This window comes from Mytilus edulis, chromosome 12 (assembly GCF_963676685.1).
Source record: "Mytilus edulis chromosome 12, xbMytEdul2.2, whole genome shotgun sequence".
NCBI classification, from domain to species: Eukaryota; Metazoa; Mollusca; class Bivalvia; order Mytilida; family Mytilidae; genus Mytilus; species Mytilus edulis.
This window is the reverse complement of record NC_092355.1, coordinates 76,562,216-76,585,839: the sequence shown is the minus strand read 5'-3', so window position 1 is coordinate 76,585,839 and position 23,624 is coordinate 76,562,216. Positions and strand designations below refer to the sequence as shown.

At 32.5% G+C, this 23,624-nt stretch overlaps 1 protein-coding gene and 1 long non-coding RNA gene across 2 annotated transcripts in view; both read left to right on the top strand.

Moving 5' to 3' along the window:
• Window positions 1-23,624, top strand: part of LOC139497850 (uncharacterized) — a 497,218-nt gene that overhangs the window by 106,562 nt on the left and 367,032 nt on the right. The gene's annotated exons all lie outside the window — the stretch shown is intronic.
• LOC139499136 (uncharacterized) lies at window positions 4,202-6,827 on the top strand. Its single transcript, XR_011658122.1, has 3 exons — window positions 4,202-4,339; window positions 5,030-5,107; window positions 6,185-6,827. It is a non-coding gene; the product is annotated as an uncharacterized lncRNA (long non-coding RNA).

Below are 23,624 nucleotides of genomic sequence, written 5' to 3'. Positions count from 1 at the left end.
TTGTTTTTTTCATTTTTAGCCATGGCCTTGTCAGTTTGTTTTAGATATATGAGTTTGACTGTCCCTTTGGCATCTTTCGTCCCTCTTTTAAAGGTTTTCTATATATTGACATAAGCAATAAAATTAAGAATGGAAATGGGGAATGTGTCAAAGCGACAACAACCCGACCATAGAGCAGACAACAGCTGAAGGCCACCAATTTGTCTTCAATGTAGCAAGAAAAGCACACATCTAAGTTGCTTGCAACCATATATTTTATGTGAATATAACATGTATAAGCTTGAAAGATTGTTTACTGAAAATCAAATCATAAAGCTATGAAATTCTAAAAATGTATTGTACAATAAGTGGTTCTTGCCACGTTAAGCAATATATCTGGCTTATGAAGGCATGTGCTGCTATTTATAATACCTTGTAAATCACTGACCTGCTGGTAAGTCAACTGCTTGTATATGTTCACTAGTAGGCGATATAGGACCTACGATAGTTAATTTGAGTTGTCTCTCATTGCACAGATGGTTATAGTTTGCATAAAAATTAAATATAAAGGAGAGACTTAAGCTTCTTATTAATCTATTGATAAGTGAATTGGTTTAACTCCACGTTAGTTTTAGTGTAAAAACACTGACTGCCTGTAAAATTGATGTGTTAACTTAACTTTATTAGAAGTATAATGCATTACTATGCATATTAAATTTATGAAAATTCATTAGGTCTTCGTCCTTAAATATGTAATGAACGATGTAAACTTGATAATTGAATTAGAAGTGTTTGTAACAAATGTTGTTTTTTCCGATTTTTCTTCTGATTTTAGTGTTTTTCATCGAAGATTCTCAAGTTAATGTTAACTACTTATGTTACGATTTTTAGTTTTTTTAGAAAAAGGATGAGACGTTTTTGATATACCCTTGGTTCATCAACCTCTCTGTTCATACACTGGTGACATTTACAAAGTCTAAGTAGTTGTCAGGGATATTCGATTCACATTTTAAACTAGGAATGTTTATTTAGCAAACCCATATTGTAAATTGTCTCTGAAAACGTTCGTTTTAGTTTTTGTAATAGCGTAAAACCAGTAACTGCATGTACAATTGATGTGTTAACTAAACTTTATCAGAAGAAAATGCATTACATATGTGTATTATATTTCTTCAAATTATTTGTGTCATCGTCCTTTGATATGTTCTAAAATTAATAACAAACGATGGTAACTTGATAATTGAACTTTATTAGAAGTTTTTGTAACATTTTTTTCCCGTTTTTTTCTTTGGATTTGAGTGCTTTTCGTCGTAGATTCTCAAGATAATATCATTGGAATCACCTTTGACAGGGATATTCGATACTCAAGATAATTTCATTGCAATCACCTTTGTCAGGGATGTTCGATACACAAGATAATTTCATTGTAATCACCTTTGACAGGGATATTCGATACACAAGATAATTTCATTGCAATCACCTTTGACAGGGATATTCGATACACAAGATAATTTCATTGCAATCACCTTTGACAGGGATATTCGATACACAAGATAATTTCATTGCAATCACCTTTGTCAGGGATATCCGATACTCAAGATAATTGCATTGCAATCACCTTTGACAGGGATGTTCAATACACAAGATAATTTCATTGCAATCGCCTTTGACAGGGATGTTCGATACACAAGATAATAATCGCATTTGACAGGGATGTTCGATACACAAGATAATTTCATTGCAATCACCTTTGTCAGGGATATTCGATACACAAGATAATTTCATTGCAATCGCCTTTGACAGGGATGTTCGATACACAAGATAATTTCAATGCAATCACCTTTGTCAGGGATATTCGATACACAAGATAATTTCATTGCAATCGCCTTTGACAGGGATGTTCGATACACGAGATAATTTCATTGCAATATCCTTTGACAGGGATGTTCGATACACAAAATAATGTCAATGCAATCACCTTTGTCAGGGATATTCGATACACAAGATATTTTCATTGCAATCGCCTTTGACAGGGATGTTCGATACACAAGATAATTTCATTGCAATCACCTTTGTCAGGGATATTCGATACACAAGATAATTTCATTGCAATCGCCTTTGACAGGGATGTTCGATGCACAAGATAATTTCATTGCAATCACCTTTGTCAGGGATATTCGATACACAAGATAATTTCATTGCAATCGCTCTTGACAGGGATATTAGATACACAAGATAATTTCATTGCAATCGCCTTTGACAGGGATATTCGATACACAAGATAATTTCATTGGAATCACCTTTGACAGGGATATTCGATACACAAGATAATTTCGTTGCAATCACCTTTGACAGGGATATTCGATACACAAGATAATTTCATTGCAATCACCTTTGTCAGGGATGTTCGATACACAAGATAATTTCATTGCAATCACCTTTGTCAGGGATATTCGATACACAAGATAATTTCATTGCAATCGCCTTTGACAGGGATGTTCGATACACAAGATAATTTCATTGCAATCACCTTTGTCAGGGATATTCGATACACAAGATAATTTCATTGCAATCGCCTTCGACAGGGATGTTCGATACACAAGATAATTTCATTGCAATCACCTTTGACAGGGATATTAGATACACAAGATAATTTCATTGCAATCGCCTTTGACAGGGATATTCGATACACAAGATAATTTCATTGGAATCACCTTTGACAGGGATATTCGATACACAAGATAATTTCGTTGCAATCACCTTTGACAGGGATATTCGATACACAAGATAATTTTATTGCAATCGCCTTTGACAGGGATGTTCGATACACAATATAATTTCATTGCAATCACCTTTGTCAGGGATATTCGATACACAAGATAATTTCATTGCAATCGCCTTTGATAGGGATGTTCGATACACAAGATAATTTCAATGTGTACAATTTGGAAATTAGTATGGCGTTCATTATCACTGGACTAGTATATATTTGTTCAGGGGCCAGCTGAAGGACGCCTCCGGGTGCGGGAATTTCTCGCTACATTGAAGACCTGTTGGTGACCCTCTGCTGTTGTTTTTTATTTGGTCGGGTTGTTGTCTCTTTGACACTTTCCCCATTTCCATTCTCAATTTTACCTTTGCTGTATTTTGCAAAATCTTTAGGAATCTTTGGTCCTCAATGCAGTTCAAATTTTTATTTGTTTGGCCTTTTCACTTTTCTATGATTCGAGCGTCACTGATGAGTCTTATGTAGACGAAACGTGCATCTGGCGAAAATGATTTTTAATTCTGGTAAGAGTGTTGAGTGCATACATGTTATATACTACTGTTGCACACATAAATAACAGCAATGCTTAACAATTAGCTAAAATAGTTTTGAGCATAAACATACAGTTGGAAAATAGGAATACCTGAAAATATGTTTGTTTCCAGGAAGCTTTTATAATCAAGATATGAAGTGCTCGGTTCTGTTAGCAAATTTCGAAACGTGATATTAGTTTTACAACTTGAAATATTTTTGTAACCTTATGAATTTTATGATCAGTTGTGCGGATCTATGAAAAGTTACCCATTATGTAATGTGTCACCTAATTCATATGGTTAAATGTGATGGCAAAACAAGGAAATATGTCGTATAAAATTTGATCTGATATACCTTAATTCGAAATACACAAAAAAACAGTTCAAAGAGTTTAATGGAGAAGACACAAGGACCCAAATCCTATGTCTGACATTTCTTGAGCCTTTAACTTGTGAAAAAAAATGTTAGTTGTGGAACTTTTTTCTGATTATATTATTATAATATAAACATGATGACGTAACAGCTCAATGCATGAAATATGTTTCTACTTATCATTAATACATCACGGTTGCTAACATGTGTAATATACATCACTCTTAACTACCTACCAGTATTTATCTATTAAGGTTTTCGAGTTCATTATGTGTCAAGATATAAAGTAAAAATATCAAACTGAACCAATGGTTGTTAAGTGAGGAAACCAACAGATTTCCGGTAATTTTTAAAGGGAGTTTTAGTATTTTTCCCACTGTGTTGGCTCCTAAGACTGCACGACTTTATTGTCAGATTAAACAGATTATCACAGTAACAAGTCTATATCGGAATGCTCATCTATCTGCAGCATAAATAATAAGCGCGCGTTAAATAGTTAGGTCTATTGTTGTCTGTATGATCTGAAGCTATTTATACTTTTTAAATTGTCATAACTTGTGTATCTTTTTACATTGGCTATTGTCTTGTTGATATTTTTCCTAATATCCTCAAACAGGTCACAACCAAAAAACTTGTCTTCTCCATTAGAAAACAGTTTTAAAGATGTCAGAAATGATTATAACGAAGGTATGTTTGCATTTGTATGGAAAATATCATATGTTAGCCTCTTAAAAAAAAACAACATTGCTTCAAATTACTTGTGTATAGAAACAACAAAATAGCTAAATTGTAAGAACTCCAAAATAATTGAGACTGAAATGTTCATGAATTGCACATTTACTGTCAGTTAACTTCGAAACTCGATTTTGGTGTTCTCCTTTCACCAAAGCTGTACGATTACAGTGGTATCCATGAACATTCCGTTACAGGCTGAATAAAGATGTGTCACTAACCTATGTATAAACCACAACCACAACCAGGGAAAAACAAATTCTCAAGTTGGCCAAACCCCTCACCACGGGAACACTTGGACACATGGAAGTCTGTAATAAACATGTTTACAGATGTTTCTCATCATCTAATCCGGTTGGTCGGTCAGAAAAAAGTACTATTTAAAAACATAAACAAGTATATATATCATACTAATTTTATCTTTATAATATGGTTCATAAATAGTTTTCTCGTATGAATTATTGTACATTGGTCAATTAGGGGCTATCTATCAATTTGATTCATAATTAAAGACGTGTAATGTTTAACCGTTACACGTCATGTCATGTGGGGTATGTTGGAAAGTTTTCTCGTTGGCAGTCATACCATATTTCCTTCTTTTTATATCGTGTACTGTAAACCTTAAACATTTATTTCTCTTTACAGGTAAAACTTATGAATTAAACTGTATTTACTTTACCGTAGCATTGTTGATTGTCTTGACCATTGGTTTACCAATATACGGTAATTATACACTCAAAGTCAGATGAAAGTAGATGTCATGCAATTATCAGTTAGAAAGTGATACACAAAGAACAAAAAGTTATCTTTCTTGAAACATTAAAAATATGCCTTTCTTAAAATATACGAAAGTTATTAAACTGACATACAAACTTCTAAGTTTAAAACATACAAACAAAGTCATATCAAACACTGCAATCGATCAAAAGACAATAAAAACATGAAAAATAACAATATGCTAAAAAACACAAATCTTTCTAAAATTACCCGTTGATAAATATGAAATTATTAAAAAACTAAGGTTTCAACTCCCTGACGCTAATTTGGTCTTAAATTGATTAGGCTGTTTTGTAGGTATTTTTGTCATAAAGCTCTTGAACTGTTTTGGTACTTATACAACCTCGGCTTTCACATATTCGGCTTTGAACGTTCCTGATAAAGCGGTTCGAACGCATTAAATTATTGAACGTGTAATGTTCATTGGTTATAGCATAAGACTCACACATGTCTGACATATAAATATTGTATACTAGTATGTCGACATTCTCTTTAAAAAAAAACAGTTATCCTTGTCTTTAAATTAAAACTATGGTAACATTACCTGGTTAACGAAACAGTTTTTAACTTTTGTTTATGTCTTTATCAATCTTGAACGAGTCAAGAAATCATAACGTCTCACAATCAAACACAGTAGTATATATATTTATATTCTACACGGTGATAAACATAACAAATAAAGAAACTTACTTTTGATATATCTCCGGCCTAGATATTATATACTATCAAGTCCAGAAATGGTTAACGAGGTAATTTAAACACGGTGTACTTTATTATAGAAATAATAATTGCAAGTAAAAAACATAATGGGATAGATTGCAACAATAAACAATATGTATGGAGCAGTCAGTCATTGTAGTTTTCCCTTCTGTTTTCCCCTTCAACTTCATTTATCTGATCAGCTGTGTATAGTTGTATTTTGCCATAATTCAAATCAATGAATAGTCATATTTCTGGATGACGTGAAATTGTTATTCGATGTATTACGGTATTTTTGATAAATGAAATTGGTTATGTTTGCAGGTTTATCACAGTGGCCTGATGCATTCTATAAAGTTCCTTCGTTTAAATGGATAATAGATCACCTAACGTTTTTTGATATGTTGAAAAACGGAGAAAGTAAAAAGATTAAAAAACAGAGTTCAAATGAAGAAAAGAACAGGAAACTAATGGAAATACTTTTGAATGGTGGAGAAAACCACTATAATCAATTCCTCGACGCTTTGAACGCATTCGATAAATATCAAAAACTCGCAATACTAATACAAAACACAAAAGTTACAACTGAAGATAAAAAATTCTATCAAAATTGCACTAAAAGAAGAAGTTAAAACATATATACTTGTATGTATATAGAAAAGTGATAAAGTTTGTCCACACTATGTATAAATGTAATCATATATTTTGAAATTCAGTGAAAAATCATGAACAGTAAAAATAGATTGGAAAGAACATCGAACTAATTTAAACATGTTAAAAGAAAAACTCAACTAGTAGCCCGAGTTGCTCATCTGAAAAATGTTTATCAAACGTTTTATATGTTTTAAATCTTGTAGCGTCAAAATATAAAACATTCTACTGTCTTCATTTTCTCTAGTGTTTGAGACTGTATATTCCTCTCTTGATGTCTACAATGCCTGTACCAATGCAAGTCATGAATATGACAGTTGTTTAGTGATTTTCTTTTTAAGTACATTTTTGTTCATATCAATTTAATTTTATTTATGAAAACAATCAATCCTGATTATATATAGGACTCAGATTTGTGAAAGAGACCCCACATTTGATTTTGATTAAAGGAACGGACCTTGATCTAAGTATAACGTTTAAAGCATAAGTGAAAAGTTAAGGATAAAAACGTTTGCTTTATGATTCCGCTTAATTTATCTATAATAAAAGAAAGCATGAAGTATGAATGATTTAGCTCTTTAAACACATGAACAGCTCATTTTGATTAGGGACCGACAGTGATGAAGACCATTTGTTTTGCCGAATTGTCGCTTAAAACGAGTTAATTTCATCTTGTTTCTACATTTTTATATCATATTAGTATTGTTGAATATATCTGAAAACAGATACGTTTGTTTATGTGTTTGCTGTTCTTATTTTTGTTTAGATTATCGATGTGTATTAAATTTGCAGAATATATGCTTTCTATAGACTTTGTATTGTAGCTTACATGTGCATTGTTAAATACATTTGTGTTCATCAACTTAATAAATATATATCTACTTTCAGTTTTGATCTGATATCTTTGTTCGATATAATGCTTGTTGAAATCGTGTTGATGCTTGGGTCATTAGTGTAGAATTCATTTTAAATCGAGTATGCTTTCGTTGAACTAAACCTAACTGTACTCGACTTTAGTAATCACTACTAGACATTTCTTTAGGAACTTAACAGGAAGAAACTTACTAATATATACAATCCTTTGAGCCTAAGTAAAGTCCCACAGACAAAATATTTGCCATGTTTGGGTGTACTTTGTGTGTGCTACTTTGTGTTGGTGAAACTCGACAAATAAACTCATCATATATACATGTACCAGGATTGACATTTTGTATTTGCGCCAGACGCATGTTTCGTCTACAAAAAGACTCATCAATGACACTCAAAACAAAACAAAATGTTAGAAATGCTATATAAAGTACGTAGTTAAAGAGAATTGAGGACAAAAAAAAAAAACGTTTTACCAAATACAGCAAAGGTAATTTATTCGTATGTCTTTATAATTCAAACTTTGCGTAAATTAATGTTGTTGGTGGGGTTCGTGTTGCTTATTCTTTAGTTTTCTATGTTGTGTGATGTGTTCTATTGTTTGTCTGTTTGTCTTACTTCATTTTTAGCCAGTCGTTGTCAGTTTATTTTTTTATGAGTTTGACTATCCCTCTTTTAATGAATAAACACCGGTCTATTTATAAAGACCTATAGTTCAGGGTTCTGTTTACCAAATTAAATCAACCGGCCAGATACTTTGTTATCTACGAAAGTAGTTATCATAAACAAAATTGATCACCGAAAAGACAGAGATCAATTCGGAAAAAATAACTAGGTACTGCCATATCACATGGCTGCATTTATAACATAAAAGGCAATTTGTCTAGTTTGTCCTACAGTAGGTTTTAGTTAAATAGCTTCGTAAATACTAACTTAAAACCCAGTGTAGTTATGGGGAAAACATTACGTTTGCCTAATATGTTAGAGTCCTCAAAATTGCCCTCTTGGATCTTTGATTGCTGACAACTTTATTATCCTCCAGGGTTAAACTAGACTATTATATTTTCGGTGCCAGCTAATATTCAACTGGTCAGTATAACTTGTGATATGTTTTTCACGACCTTTTTAAACCAGTAAGATACGAAACATTACATGGAATCGATGCCTTCAACATCACCAAAGTTATTCAGAACAAAGAAGTAACATCTTAATTGCCTTTTGTTTAAAGCTCTCCTAAACATATTTACAGTATGATAAATGGTTTCAAGTTCAGAAATACATCAATTGAAACCATAACTTTAAAGAAGATATGGATTTTAATTGGGACTTAACCAGCGCATAGGCCAAACGAGAAGAAGGTGAACTAAACATTATTTTCATTATGGGTAAATGCAATCTAAAAAACGTAGAATTGCAAAGTTGAAAAACTGTTGAATAATCGACCGAAGATTGCATTCCAATACAGATAAGGTGTGAATCGTGTGTGATCTTTTCACGATGAATATTTTGTTGTTCCTGTGGAAGAAAGGTCAAATAATATTGTCTGTGTATACAAATTACGAGTGTCTTTTTAAAGAATTATGCATACATGACCAGTCGGGCAATCCCTCACACAAAACATATCATTTTTGTTCTTTCCATTAACAATCCATCCTTTTCTGATTGGGTTCCATTTCTATATTCTTCTGACCAAGACATTAAAGAAACAATAGACACGTCTTCTACCGCTTCAATTTAGACTAATACCTCGAATTAGGGGTAAGCCGTCATTGTAGTACAACGAGACGTTTTTCTTTTTTCATTATCAATTTTCCACAACGCAATATACCAGCTTCACCAGAATGTTGGACCTATTCAAATACACATTTACCAACTCATTCGATATTCGAGAACTTCAAGTCGCTACTCAGTGTCTAAGCACAAAAGTTGATGAACCAAGGTTATGTCAAAGAAGTCTCGTTTTTGTCATTCAAATGAGTAAATAAGTAAACGGTATTCATTTACGGTAGCACTCCACAGTTAGAAAACAAAATTTAAAATGAACCACAAAATGTTTTATCATCTCCTATTCCTGGATTTCTAATACATTAACCTAACTGTTTGTGTTGTACATGTAATCAGTATCTTTCATAAATTTGATTTTCAAAAGTTGAAAGGGGGAAATATATTTCCTTTCCTTTGTATTCAGGGCAAAATTCTGAATTTATTTACCATTATAGTTATCAAAGGTACCAGGATTTTAATTTAGTACGCCAGACGCGTTTCGTCTTCACAAGACTCATCAGTGACGCTAATATCAAAATATTTATAAAGCCAAACAACTGCAAAGTTCAAGAGCATTGGGATCCAAAATTCCCAAAAAATGTGCCAAATACGGCTAAGGTAATTTATGCCTGGGATAAGAAAATCCTTAGTTTTTTTAGATAAATTCAAAGTTTTGTACTTATAAAATTTAGCAAAAAAGGGGGTAAAAATGTCACATATCCCCAACATTTGGATCAAACTAGAATTTCAATGCCAATGAGTGATACCATTTTAGAAACTGTTGTCATAAATCTTCCTAATTATCAAATAAAAAATGGGTGTCTTTCGCCTCATTTTTTCGTAAAATTTAATTACAAAGTTCGTGCGACAAAAAGTTGGTAAAAAACATAACAATAATTGACGGACCAATGCACGGTAAGGATATGGAAATATGGAAAACAGCCTATATTACATACATTAAATAATCGTGATGTTCATATAAACCCAATTGGAAGGCTATTTTAATCCTTAGCTATCCAAAAATTATTTTTAATGCACAATATCTCTGATATTTGAAAAATTCACAGTTGCCAAAATGCGTAGCTACACACCTTACTGTTACTGTGGAGTGCTATCTAAGCATAATAAACGGAGAGTTGGTATTGCCTGAACTTAAAAAAAAAAGCTAGAAAATTTTACAGTAAAACCTTAATTAAAATTAAAATACATATATATATATTCCTTGCTCTGAATAATATTTATACGGTTATCGTTATGTTCAAGCGCTGAATGATATTTATACGGTAATCGTTATTTCCTTGCTCTGAATGCTATTTATACGGTAATCGTTATTTCCTTGCTCTGGAGATATTGATACGGTAATCGTTATTTCCTTTCTCTGAATGCTATTTATACGGTAATCGTTATTTCCTTGCTTTAAATGATATTTATACGGTAATCGTTATTTCCTTGGTCTGAATGATATTTATATGAAAATCGTTGTGTTCTAGCTCTGAATGATATTTATACGGTAATCGTTATTTCCATGCTCCGAATGATATTTATACGGTAATCGTTATTTCCTTGCTCTGAATGATATTTATACGGTAATCGTAATGTTCTAGCTCTGAATGATATTTATACGGTATTCGTTATTTCCTTGCTTTAAATGATATTTATACGGTAATCGTTATTTCCTTGGTCTGAATGATATTTATATGATAATCGTTATGTTCTAGCTCTGAATGATATTTATACAGTAATCGCTATTTCTTTGCTATAAATGATATTTATATGGTAATCTTTATTTTGTTGCTCTGGAGATATTTAAACGGTAGTCGTTATGCTCTGAGTGATATTAATACGATAACAGTTATGTTCAAGCTCTGAATGATATTTATATGGTAGTCGTTATTTCCAGGCTCTAATTGATATGTATACGGTAATTGTTATTTCCTTGCTCTGAATGATATTTATACGGTAATCGTTTTTTCCTTGCTCTGAATGATATTCATATGGTAATCGTTATTTCCTTGCTCTGAATGAAATTTACACGATAATCGTTATTTCCTTGCTCTGGATATATTTATACGGTTATGGTTATGTTCATGCTCTGAATGAGATTGATACGGTAATCGTTATTTCCTTGCTATGAATAATATTTTTACGGTTATCGTTATTTCCCTGTTCTGAATGACATTTATACGGTAATCGTTATTTCCTTGCTTTGGATAATATTAATACGGTAATCGTTATTTACTTGCTCTGAATGATATTGATATGACTATCGTTATTTCCTTGCTCTAAATTATATTTATACGGTAATCCTGTTTTCCTTGCTCTGGATGATATTGATACGATAATCGTTATTTCCTTGCTCTGAAGATATTTATACGGTTATGGTTATGTTCATGCTCTGAATAATATTTATACGGCAATCGTTATTTCCTTGCTCTGAATGATATAATATGGTAATCGTTATTTCCTTGCTCTGAATGATATTGATACGGTACTCGTTATTTCCTTGCTCTGGATGATATTTATACGGTAATCGTTATTTCCTTGCTCTGAATGATATTGATATGACTATCGTTATTTCCTTGCTCTAAATGATGGTATACGGTAATTGTTATTTCCTTGATCTGGATGATATTTATACGGTAATCGTTATTTCCTTGCTATATATTATATTTATACAGTAAGCGATATTTCCTTGCTCTGAAAGATATTTATATGGCAATCGTTATGTCCTTCCTATATATTATATTTATACAGTAATTGTTATTTCCTTGCTCTGAATGATATTTATACGGTAATCTTTCATTGCTCCAACAACAATTTCCAAACAATTTTGAATAAACATGTTTACATTCCACTCTGAACTGTCTTTCCAGAAACAGATTACCTACAGGATTCTCCGCACTACTAATGAAAAATCCTCTGTACAAAATGGCCGACATGGAATTAAAGGAGTCAGTAGTGCCTGGATTGATAAAATCAATTAAAACTCTGATCACAGTTGACAAATATCCAATATAAGACAAGGTTGATGCCGCAATAAATAAAAATAAAATATCCCGCGAGTATTTAAGACTGTCATTCGGTATTTGTTATTAATGAGAGTAAGTTCAAAACCAAAAACAAGTTATATAAACCTCATGTATCTAAGACTGAAATACCATCAGCATTGTTGTATACACCATCGGTATACAGTATCGATAGTTTTCATGCCACCCAACCCATGGTTTCCCACAAACCGAGAAATTTTTGTTTATCCATCAGTACTATGAATATCCTTTCATTGCCTCTGATCAGTGTTTTCAACAGTATCATGTGGCATGTACCAGTTAAGTGTACCAGAATATGTGTCCTACGCAGATATTTTGTTATAGTTAGGCATTGACGTATGCATTTGTATCATGTGAACTGAAATAATGAATTAATGTAAATTCTTGGTTGATATATGATTACAAGTAGGCGATATAGCACCTACGATTGTAAATTTGAGTTGTCTCCCATTGTATAGTGAGTAATAGTTTGCATGATATTCGAATACAAAGGAGATTCTATAAAGCCAATTAAAAATACATATACCATTTTTTGGTTAATGTTGACAAAACAATTAAAAGTAAGTTAAAAAAGTGGGAGAATTATTTTTATAGATCTTTTCTTGAAAAATATATTTGTGCATGTATGTTTAATTAAACATTGGTTATGGATGTGTAAATCGTTTCTTTGATAAAACAGTAATGTGTATTTAGCAAACACATATTGTAAATTGTCTCTGAAAACTTAAGCTTCTAATTAATTGATTGATGAGTTTATTTGGTTTAACTCCACGTTAGTTTTAGTTTTTTGTAATAACGCACTACCAGTCACTGTATGTATTATTGTTGCGTTAACTAAACTTTATTAGAAGAAAATGTATAATTTATTTATAGAAATTCATCGTGTTTAAATATATTCCAAAATTGATAACAAACGATTGGAACTTAATCATGTTAATAATTTAACTTTATTAGAAGTTTTTATAACAAGTTTTGTTTTTGTCCGTTTTTTTTCTGTTCATGTAAATGATTTTCATTGTAGATTATCAAGACAATTTTATTGAAGTCACCTTTGTCAGGGAAATTCGATACACATTTTGTGTTGGAATAATCGCGAGATTTAATTTGTGAAAAGAACTTCACCAGGGATCCTAAATACTGGATGCTTGTAATATCATAAATCAGGGATCATCCAGACCTGCTGTTCGGAATAATGTTTTCTAATGCCCTGATGTGTAACCTTTAATTTTGACCCTCAAGTCATGATGTTGTTCGTTCATCAGGACTATCGAGAGTAGATATGTTGATGTTTTGATATACCTTCAGTTGCCATTAAGACCTCTTGTTTGTAAAAACCCTAAAACGGCTCTCTATACATAATGTTTGAAAAACATTATCACAGAACATTGAGGCTCAATATTTTTATTACCTCCCAAGCATTTTCCAAGGCACACCATTCAACGTTTTGTTATTTATAAAAACAACAGATCAATGAACAAACCTTTAACATGATACAATGGTGCAAAGTACAAGTGCAAAGCTACGTGACATCAAGTAAAGAAACACAAACAGGCACACAGACAGGACACTATAAAAATAGACAATGCAGTAATCATCATAGAACTAGAACACAATGACGGGTTGTAAAAGTACAAAGCAACGGTATATGTAACCAAGCAACACAAAAAGGTATGCAGTAAAACCAAATCAGCAAAAACGAAAGACAAAAATACGAAAATTATCATTGAACAATAACACAATGAGAGGGTGTGTAAGTACAGAGCCAAATGGATACCAACAAAAGAACAGACTAAACATTCAAAGGAATATCCAAAAAGACAAATAAAAGGATATAATAACACGTTTTTTTTTTAAATATAAACAACGTCAGTACCGAGAATATCGTGTATTATTTGTGAAGTTGATATGGTATAGTCATCAACAGTGTCTGGGTACCTACAGATGATTTTGTTTTAGAAAAGGGTGAGACGTTCTTCAAATTGGTTCATCAATTTTTAGCTCATACACTGGCGCCATTTTAAAAATTCAGATTAGTTGCTGCATGCTCTTAAATATCAAATAAGTTTTAACATGGATATTCCATATGCAGATAGAGTTGTCGGAATTTCACAGGGAACTAACTATGCACCACTTATTGCAAACCTCTTCTTGTATTGCTATGAGTTACAATTTACTACCAAAATCAGCAAAGACCCATCGAAACAAAATCTGATTCCAAAATTTAATAATACTTTTAGAGATTTTGATGCTATAAACATGATAAAGGCTCTCGATAATGACGACATCAGTATGTGTACTAAATAAATGTATCCTGTTGAACTTACTTTAAATAAAGCTAATACTAACAATGACCTCTGTCCTTTCCTCGATCTATATAATTAACGGGTAGCTTCCCTTGTCAACATCTGACGGTGTTTAAATATCCCAACTTGTACGAAACATTTACTAAATTTTATCACCGGTACAAGGACATCATTCGTAAATATAACTCAACATGCAGACTTCCTATACGTTCAGGTATTTCAAATCTTTTATGATAATTTTCTTTTTAAAGTACAAACATGTCAGTATTCACATCAAAAGATAACAAAACCATTAAATAGACTTATTAAGAAGGGATATAGTTACGATACTGTTGTTGTCAGGCCATTGAATATTGCATATGTCATGTATGTTGGCTTTAGTATTGATTCACTTATAGGGTCTTTGCATCGGAACTAAACACATTTATTCAAAAACCAGTAGTTGACATGACACGGTTGTGTTCTTCTCATATATGTTATGATGGTATGATACCCGACCCCAACGAGAGGGGTTGGTCCTGATATTCATACGATGATCACATTATCTTTAAATCAGTGTAATTGAAGTCTGGAGCTGGCATGTAAGTTAACTGCAAGTAGTCTGTTGGTATCAACAACAGACTCGGACTTCTCTTGAACTGAATTTTAATGTGCGTATTATTATGCGTTTACTTTTCTTCACTGGCTAGAGGTATAGGGGGAGGGTTGAGATCTCATTAACATGTTTAACCCCGCCGCATTTTTGCGCCTGTCTCAAGTCAGGAGCCTTGCCTTTGTTTGTCTTATTTTTAATTTTAGTGTCTTGTGTATAATTTGGAGTTTAGTATGGCGTTCATTATATTATCACTGAACAATTTTATATATTTATGTAAGGGCCAGCTGAATGACGCCTCCGGGGCGGGAGTTTCTCTCTGCATTGAAGACCTATTGATGACCTTCTGCTCTTATCTAGTATACGGTCGGGTTTTGTGTCTTTGATACATTCCCTATTTCCATTCTCAATTTTATTGGTATATTGCTACTAAAATAGACTGAAATTGAAAATTTCAAAATTAAAATCGTCTGAAGAAACTCCAATCCTAAAAAATAAATAAAATGAAGTCGGCTGTTTACCTAGTACAATCATTAGATAAGATAAGATAAGATAAGATAAGAAATTTTATTTTAAGTCGGGTAACACTATGATTACATTTAAAGCAGTATCAATATGATTTAAATAGTTAATGATACGTGACAACTCATGTCTAAAGTTTATGGATCTCTGACATTGCAAAGCTATTCTCCATAAATTAAATTTCAATCACACCAAGAATTATCAAATATTTCTACTCAGTTTAATATAAATTATTCGGGTACAAAGTAAGCCAAATGTGAATGAGTACTCTGAAATCAAACTTTATGGAAAACCCACCTAAATGTTTTCGCCGAACTATCTTTACAATGGAAAATCGTCAAGCACCTGTACTTTAATTTGATCAGATACATACATTAAAATACGAGATTTATTTTGTAACTATAAGATTATTTCTTTTTTCACTATAACTGACATTTAAATCTTAACATGATCAAGTTTCAATGTTATGAACAAGCTACATCATCTAAATGATATGTTTAAAAATTATAACAATGATGAAGGAGAGACAAGTAAACCGGATAATTTTAGTATAAAGCAGATTGTTATTACAGTATGTGATATATTTTATTATCATTTACCCACAATCAGTTTAACACAATGGTATTAAATAATTTTGTTCTTTACGTCTTTACAAGTAAATTATTAAAAGTAGCTAAAGGTTCAACATCTCTCAACACAAGACAGTGATCGTTAACGTTTTTTTTTTGTTATCCTAGTTGTTATTAATACACCAAATATTAATTAATTTATACCACTAAATAAAAGCAACAGTAGTATACCGCTGTTCGAAATTCATAAATCGATAGCGAAAAAACAAATCCGGGTTACAAACAAAAACTGAGGGAAACGTATCAAATATAAGAGAACTCCGACACAACATAAACACAAAAACGAAATGTAACACACATAGAAACGAACTATAATGTAACAATGGCTATTTTTCTGACTTGGTATAGGGCCTTTTATGAAAAAAATGGTGGATTTAATCTGGTTTCGTGGCATGCCAAACCTCTCGCTTTACTATAAAAGAAGTTGAATTAGGGGAAGATATTATATTACACTTACAAAAAATCTTAACTTAAATTCAAATCTTTGAATCGCGAGTAACTGACAAAAGGGCGATAAGAAGAGAGAATTTGGACAAGGTTTTCATGATAAATTCTCCACTTAAACATCTGTCAACAGGACTGATAGGATAAAACGATATATTGGGACAATATTATTAAAAATTACATACAATTCATATATACACAGGACTATCACAAATTGTATTAAACAGTTGATAGAAATTAAACCCAGTACACAACTAATAACGACAGATTCAACTGGCGTGTGTCCAACCAATTAAAAGAGGGACGGAAGATACCAAAGGGATAGTCAAACTCATAAATCTAAAACAAACTGACAACGCCATGGCTAAAAATGAAAAAAGACAAACAGAAAAACAATAGTACACATGACACAACATGGAAAACTAATGAATAAACAACACGAACCCCTCCAAAAACTAGGGGTGATCTCAGGTGCTCCGGAAGGGTAAGCAGATCCTGCTCCACATGTGGCACCCGTCGTGTTGCTTCTGTGATTACAAATCCGGTAAATAGTCTAATTCGGTAGGTCACATTCATGAAAGGGAAGGGGATTGTAGTTACGACGTAAGGAACATACGGTATCCGATATCATTTGTGAAATGGTTATTCCATAACGGCCAACCAACTCGTGATGGCGTCCGTAAAATTTACGAAGGGATGATTTCAACTTCACCATTTGGAACTCTTGGTTTAATAGCTTCCTTGTAAGCAGCAACCCTCTATCAAGAAAATCATGATAGGAAATGCAAGCACGGGAATATCGTATCAATTGGGAGATATATACCCCGTATGTAGGTGCTGCTGGAATGTTGCTACTTAGAAATGGAAAGTTCACAATTGGAAAGCTGAAATCATCTCTTTTGTCGTAAAGTTTTGTTTTCAACCGACCCTCATTGTCAATTTATAGATGTAAGTCAAGATATGAAGCCGACTTAACTGTATCTGTTGTATCCTTTATCTATAGTTCGATGGGATAGATTCGTTCCCCATAGTCACCAAATTTTGAATTGTTTAGTGAAAGAACATCATCTATATAGCGGAAAGTAGAGTTAAAGGATATTGCTAACTTCTTATCTTTCTTCCTAAGAAGTTCCTGCATGAAGTCAGCCTCCTAATAATAAAGAAACAAGTCGGCAAGTAGAGAGGCACAGTTTGTTCCCATTGGAATGCCGACAGTCTGTTGAAAAACACGTCCTCCGAACGTAACAAATATGTTGTCAATCAAAAAATCAAGCATCTTGATAGTATCAGTTTCAGAGAATTTTTTGTTTGAATCAGAGTGATTCTTTACAAAGTAGTATTTATCCTTCCCTAAGACAAGATACTTGTATCTACGTTGGCCATTCTTTTTTATGAAGCAAAGTAATACCAACTCTTTCAATTTGTCTTTTAGTTTGGAATGTGGAATACTTGTGTAAAGAGTGGAAAAGTCAAATGTTTGAATACTGTTACAAGATGAAAGAGAGTTAGATTGTATATACTCTAAAAGATCTTTAAGTATCCACATCTGATTCACGCCACCTCTAGAATAGGCAGTTTCACAATAACTTTGAAGCCCGTCTTTGATTGCTGATAAAATAGATGTTAATAATTTAGAAAGAGGTTTCGTGGAGCACTCGGAAGACCCAGCAATATACCGTTGTTTGTAAGGACACTTATGTAGTTTAGGTATCCAATACAGTGATGGAAGATCCAGTTCTTCATCTTTGGTTGAAATTCCAAAGGAACATAGAAAAGACCTATGATTATCCAGGATTTCCTCTTTGGTAAGTGTCCTGAGGGTATATGTTGAGTTTCCAAGTGAATTGTCAATACCTAATTCGTTTATCAAGCAGTAGATGTAATGACTTTTACACACAAAATGATGTTATTTGGGGCTTTATCAGCGGGGACAACAATATATTTGTCATGGAGGTCGGATAGGTCTTTTGCAACATTTGGGACTTTAAAGATTGACGTAGCATGGGCATTGATGGACCCATTCAGTTTCTTAATTCTGATTTGTATCAACGACCTCACTGCCTTAATCCATTCGGAAAGAGTGTTTACGTCTTATTTCTCGCGCTTAGCCCATTGCCTGGCATAATCCTCGACTGAGTGAGGTGAGTGCAACTATAATTCGTTAAACAAGATATCGGAATACTGTTTTGCATTAGTTTACTGTTTACTGTTTTGTATTTAACATTCATATCGAAACCTTCTTGTTCTGCTGTTAGTATTGTGTCCCTTTAATGTTGGTACGATACCATTGTTACTTTTATAATCAAAACAAACTCAAAATTAGAAAAATTTTAATCGGATCAAATTTGTTTTAAAACGAATACGGACTTTTAAAGGGGGATCACATCAAGCTGTCTATAAAGCATTTGTTTCCCCTTAGAAAAAAAAATAAGTGTCCGTACAAGACGAAACCTAGATCAATATATCTTTAAGACTGAAAAGAACACAAAAAGGAGAAATTTGATCGTGTATAATGAATATAATTACAGTATTTTATAAAACAGGAGCAGTTTTATAGAGTAAAAGTGTTATATAAAAAGAACTGATGTCTGAAGATTCAACAATGCAAAATTTAATTGGTCAAAATCACAACAAAAATTTTAAAATATTTCTCGAAGTTTAAAATAAATTAATAGGGTAAAAAGTACTTTATATGTAAATGAACTGAAAGGAAAACCCAACTAACTTTGTAATAAAATTCGTCAAACATCTGCAGTTTAATTCGATCATATACATACCTTAACATACCTTAACATACCATATTTATTTTGTAGCGTTCAGTCTGTATTTCTCACTATCAATGACAATTAAATGTGAAAACAATCTGGTTGCAATGTGGTAAACAAGCTATTTTTGGTAACTAAGGTTAAATAAGTTTAAGTACAAGGTCTAAAAAGGATGTTATAATGAGATTATACATTCCAAAATAAATTGTATGTCACACTCTGCTGTATATTTTACCAAGTATTTAACTATGTATTTGTTGTTAAAATTAATGCACGTGAACTATCATAAGTCTAATGTTATGCATTAGATGGGAAAAGTTTTGAAAAAAGAAACACCTCTTCATCCCCTCATCTGGTTCCGGATGGTTGACGGATTGTTCATGTCCATGGGGCTTGGTCCATCTATATCAAGTATCGTCGACAGGGCCTGAAGCTAAATTGCCCTTTACCTATCCTCTTGGCTCATGGCGGAGCATAAGATCGCCACAAGACTTCGCCATCCAGTTCTGTCTCTAGCCTTTGTTTCAGCTTCTCCCCAAGTGATGCCAAGCTCCTTAAGTTCGGCTTCAATCGTTCCACGCCAGGTGGTTTTGGATCTTCTGTACTAACCACAGTTCCTAGATAGATTGTGTAAGTATATATATTTTTTTTTTTTCAAAAGAGTACTAAAGGCAAAATTTCTGCTCAATTTGAATGAATTGTGTACATCAACATCATGTTAAATGTGACGTCATACAACGATTAAAACTTCGACTGATTACTACGATATGTCTACTTAGAAATTAACAGTAAATTCTAGCCAAATTAGAAAAAATGCTGGTTTTTAAAAAAAGAATATTGCATGTGTATAAAGGGAAGAGCGGTATATTACATGCAATTTGATTGGATAAAAAAGAGATTCTACAAAATATATGATCTCACCGACTACCTATTAACAAAGTGTAGTAAACACATTACATCTGCAAAAGGACAACTTCAGCTTTAGCAATTTAACGACAAAGATTTGTCCCGGTAAAGTGTCTTACAAAAATTACAACATTTTGTAATTATAAATGCTTTCTGATTTTTCGAACAGTGTCATATCCCCTATAATCAAAAGTGTTTGGTTTCTTCTGTTAAAAAGATATCTTCCAATGGAGTAATCAAATATTTAATTCGAAGTAACAGATGGACGGACAGACCCACACTGAATGTTCGATTAACACTTTGAATGTATTTGTCGTGATCAATCATCAGGTTAATTGCATCGTATTATAAAACCAGTTTAAATACCTGTGTACATCAAGAAACGACAAATGTGTCAAACTTTAACACGTTTAATTATAATTTCAGAATATAACATTACAGCGTAAACAGTATATATCGTCTTAACATTGGAGCTCCTCGATGATAAACTGTTTTGTTGCAAACTATACTAATTGTGTTTTTTTTTATATTTTGGGATCTTCACTTATTCGTCTCCAAATTTTCTTTATTTCTAATATGTTTTGGGAGTAGAAATTATTTGCAATTTAGTAAGTCTTCTGATTTATCCCCTGTTGCTCGGGGAAACTTTATTTCAGTAATCATAATAATACCAGTTTTAAGAAGCTTCAGTTTAAACAGTTTTCTGACTTGTGTTATAAACTGCATTATAAAATGTAACTTCCCATTATTGGACAATTGAAAATTAAAACTGAAAGGTATTATGTGTCTGCATAGCTCAAAGGCGAAACCATACCAATAAATGTATAGTTTAATTTTGTTTGTTAGTTTATCCATATTCACCATATAGAATATAATATAAAAAAGATGATGTGGTATGATTGCCAATGAGACAACTATCCACAAAAGACCAAAATGACACAAACATTAACAATTATAGGTCACCGTACGGCCTTCAACAATGAGGAAAGCCCATACCGCATATAGTCAGCTATAAAAGGCCCCGATAAGACAATGTAAAACAATTCAAACGAGAAAACTAACGGCCTTATTTATGTAAAAAAATGAATAGTTATCATATTTTTTTTTATCTCAGATTGCCATTTCATTTACCAAAAACAAAAATTGATTGTTTTAACATATGTATTTATAGTCGATTGGGAAACAAAATACTGCAACTTATATCAATCCCTTTCCACTTTGTGGGTGCCAGTGCTGCGTTGCATTAGCCTGCTCCTTCTTAAAATTTCCAATGGTGCATTTTACGTAGATCTATCTTTAAACGGTACAGCTTTTCATCATCCCCTTTGGAAAGACTATCATCGTTTCTCTAGACCATACTTGTAATATATATTTAATATATAACAAGACTATTTAGTAAATAGTTACCACAGCTTGTTGGAAGAAGTGATCATTTAAGTAAACAGAATATCACATTACTCAGTAAACTGCATATGTACAAGCTTTTGATTCTGTAAGTACAAAAGACAAAAAAGTGATACATTAAACATGTTATTCTAACAGAATCAAATGTAAAGTGTCACCAATATTTAGTGTGTTGATATGTTAAACAAACGACAAGTTTGAGAATCGTCTGCAAATCGTCTACTTAGTGTGTCATTAAAAACAGTAGTAAGCTTTAACCAAAGTAACATCTGTCAGTTGCATCGAATCGGCATAACGTAAAGGCTGTGGAAACGACAGACTATATCACAACCTTAAAAAACTTAAATTTTGGGAAAGTTTTATCCTTGAGTATTTGCATTTATTTTTAGCAATGCATGATTGTCAACGTAATCTATTAAATTGAATATGATATTCAATATAATTCTATTAATTATGTTACATAGAATTTTTCATTTTATAAAGACGGTATGTAACCTTGGAGAACGTTCTAGTAACCGACTTTTATCAGCTGAGTCATGCAAACCTATAATAAACTATCTTACCATAAGTATTTACAGAGACTGGTGGCGTGATCAACTACGAAAACAAAATATCATATAACTACCTAAATCTTTATGAATGAACAAATAGATACATCACTTTAAGAAATACACAATTGCAAAAATATTTTCATAAACATGATTATGAATTAAACATGTTAAGACAGGAGTAATTATTTTTTTTATTGTCATGATATATTGACGGTTTCCTTTACATCGAATCGATAAACTTATGTCTTATTTGTCTTTTATTGTTTATATCCAAATCGTTGTAATGGTTACTGTTTAAAAAAAAGAGGGATGAAAGATACTAGAGGGAAAGTCAAACTCATAGATTGAAAATAAACTGACAACGCCATAGCTAAAATAAAAAAAAGACGAACAGACAACTTAAAGTACAAAATACACAACATAGAACACTAAATACTAAGAAACACAAACCCCACCAAAAAGTTGGAGTGATATCAGGTGCTCCGGAAGGGTGAGCAGATCCTGCTTTACATATGGCACCCGTCGTGTCGCTTTTTTTTCAAATCCGGTAAATAGTTTAATTCGGTAAGTCTCATTCGTGAAAAGGGAAGGGTATTGTAGTTACGACTTTAGGAACATATCCGATATCATCATATACGTGAAACGGTTATTCCCTTACGGTAAAGTAACTCGTGATGACGTCCATAACATTTACGAAGGGATGATTTTAACTTCACCATGTGGAACGCTTTGTTTAAAAGCTTCTTTGTGATCAACAATCCTCTATCAAGGAAATCATGATAGAAACACAATCCCGGGAATATCGTTCCAATTGGGAGATATATGGATACTATTTACTTCTTATAATTTTTCCTAAGAAGTTCCTGTATGAAGTCAGCTTCATAGTAATGGTTAATGCTATAGCACAATTACAGTCACTTTCTATAACAAAAGGCAAGTTTTCAAAATTTAGAATTTCTTAATGTTTTGATGTTCTGACAAAACTATTTTAAAGAGTTCAGTTTGAAGGCCATCGGCGATGTACACTCTGAAGATACATGTTCTTCAAATTCAAAAATGTATTTGCAAGTTCTTCACGCTAGTTATTTTACTGGAAGTTTTTCGAATCGTCTATTTTCTATGCGGTGTGGTGAAACAACACAACAAAACTGTGCGCACTCTCTTTCGGCTGTTTATTATTCGTGAGAACAAATGTTAATCTCCTTTTGTAAATCATGGTTATACAACCACAATCAAGTCATTATTTCCTTCCCCAACATCCGCTGCAAACAATCAACTGTTGAGGTAACAGTATTTTGTATACAAGATAGGACATAGCA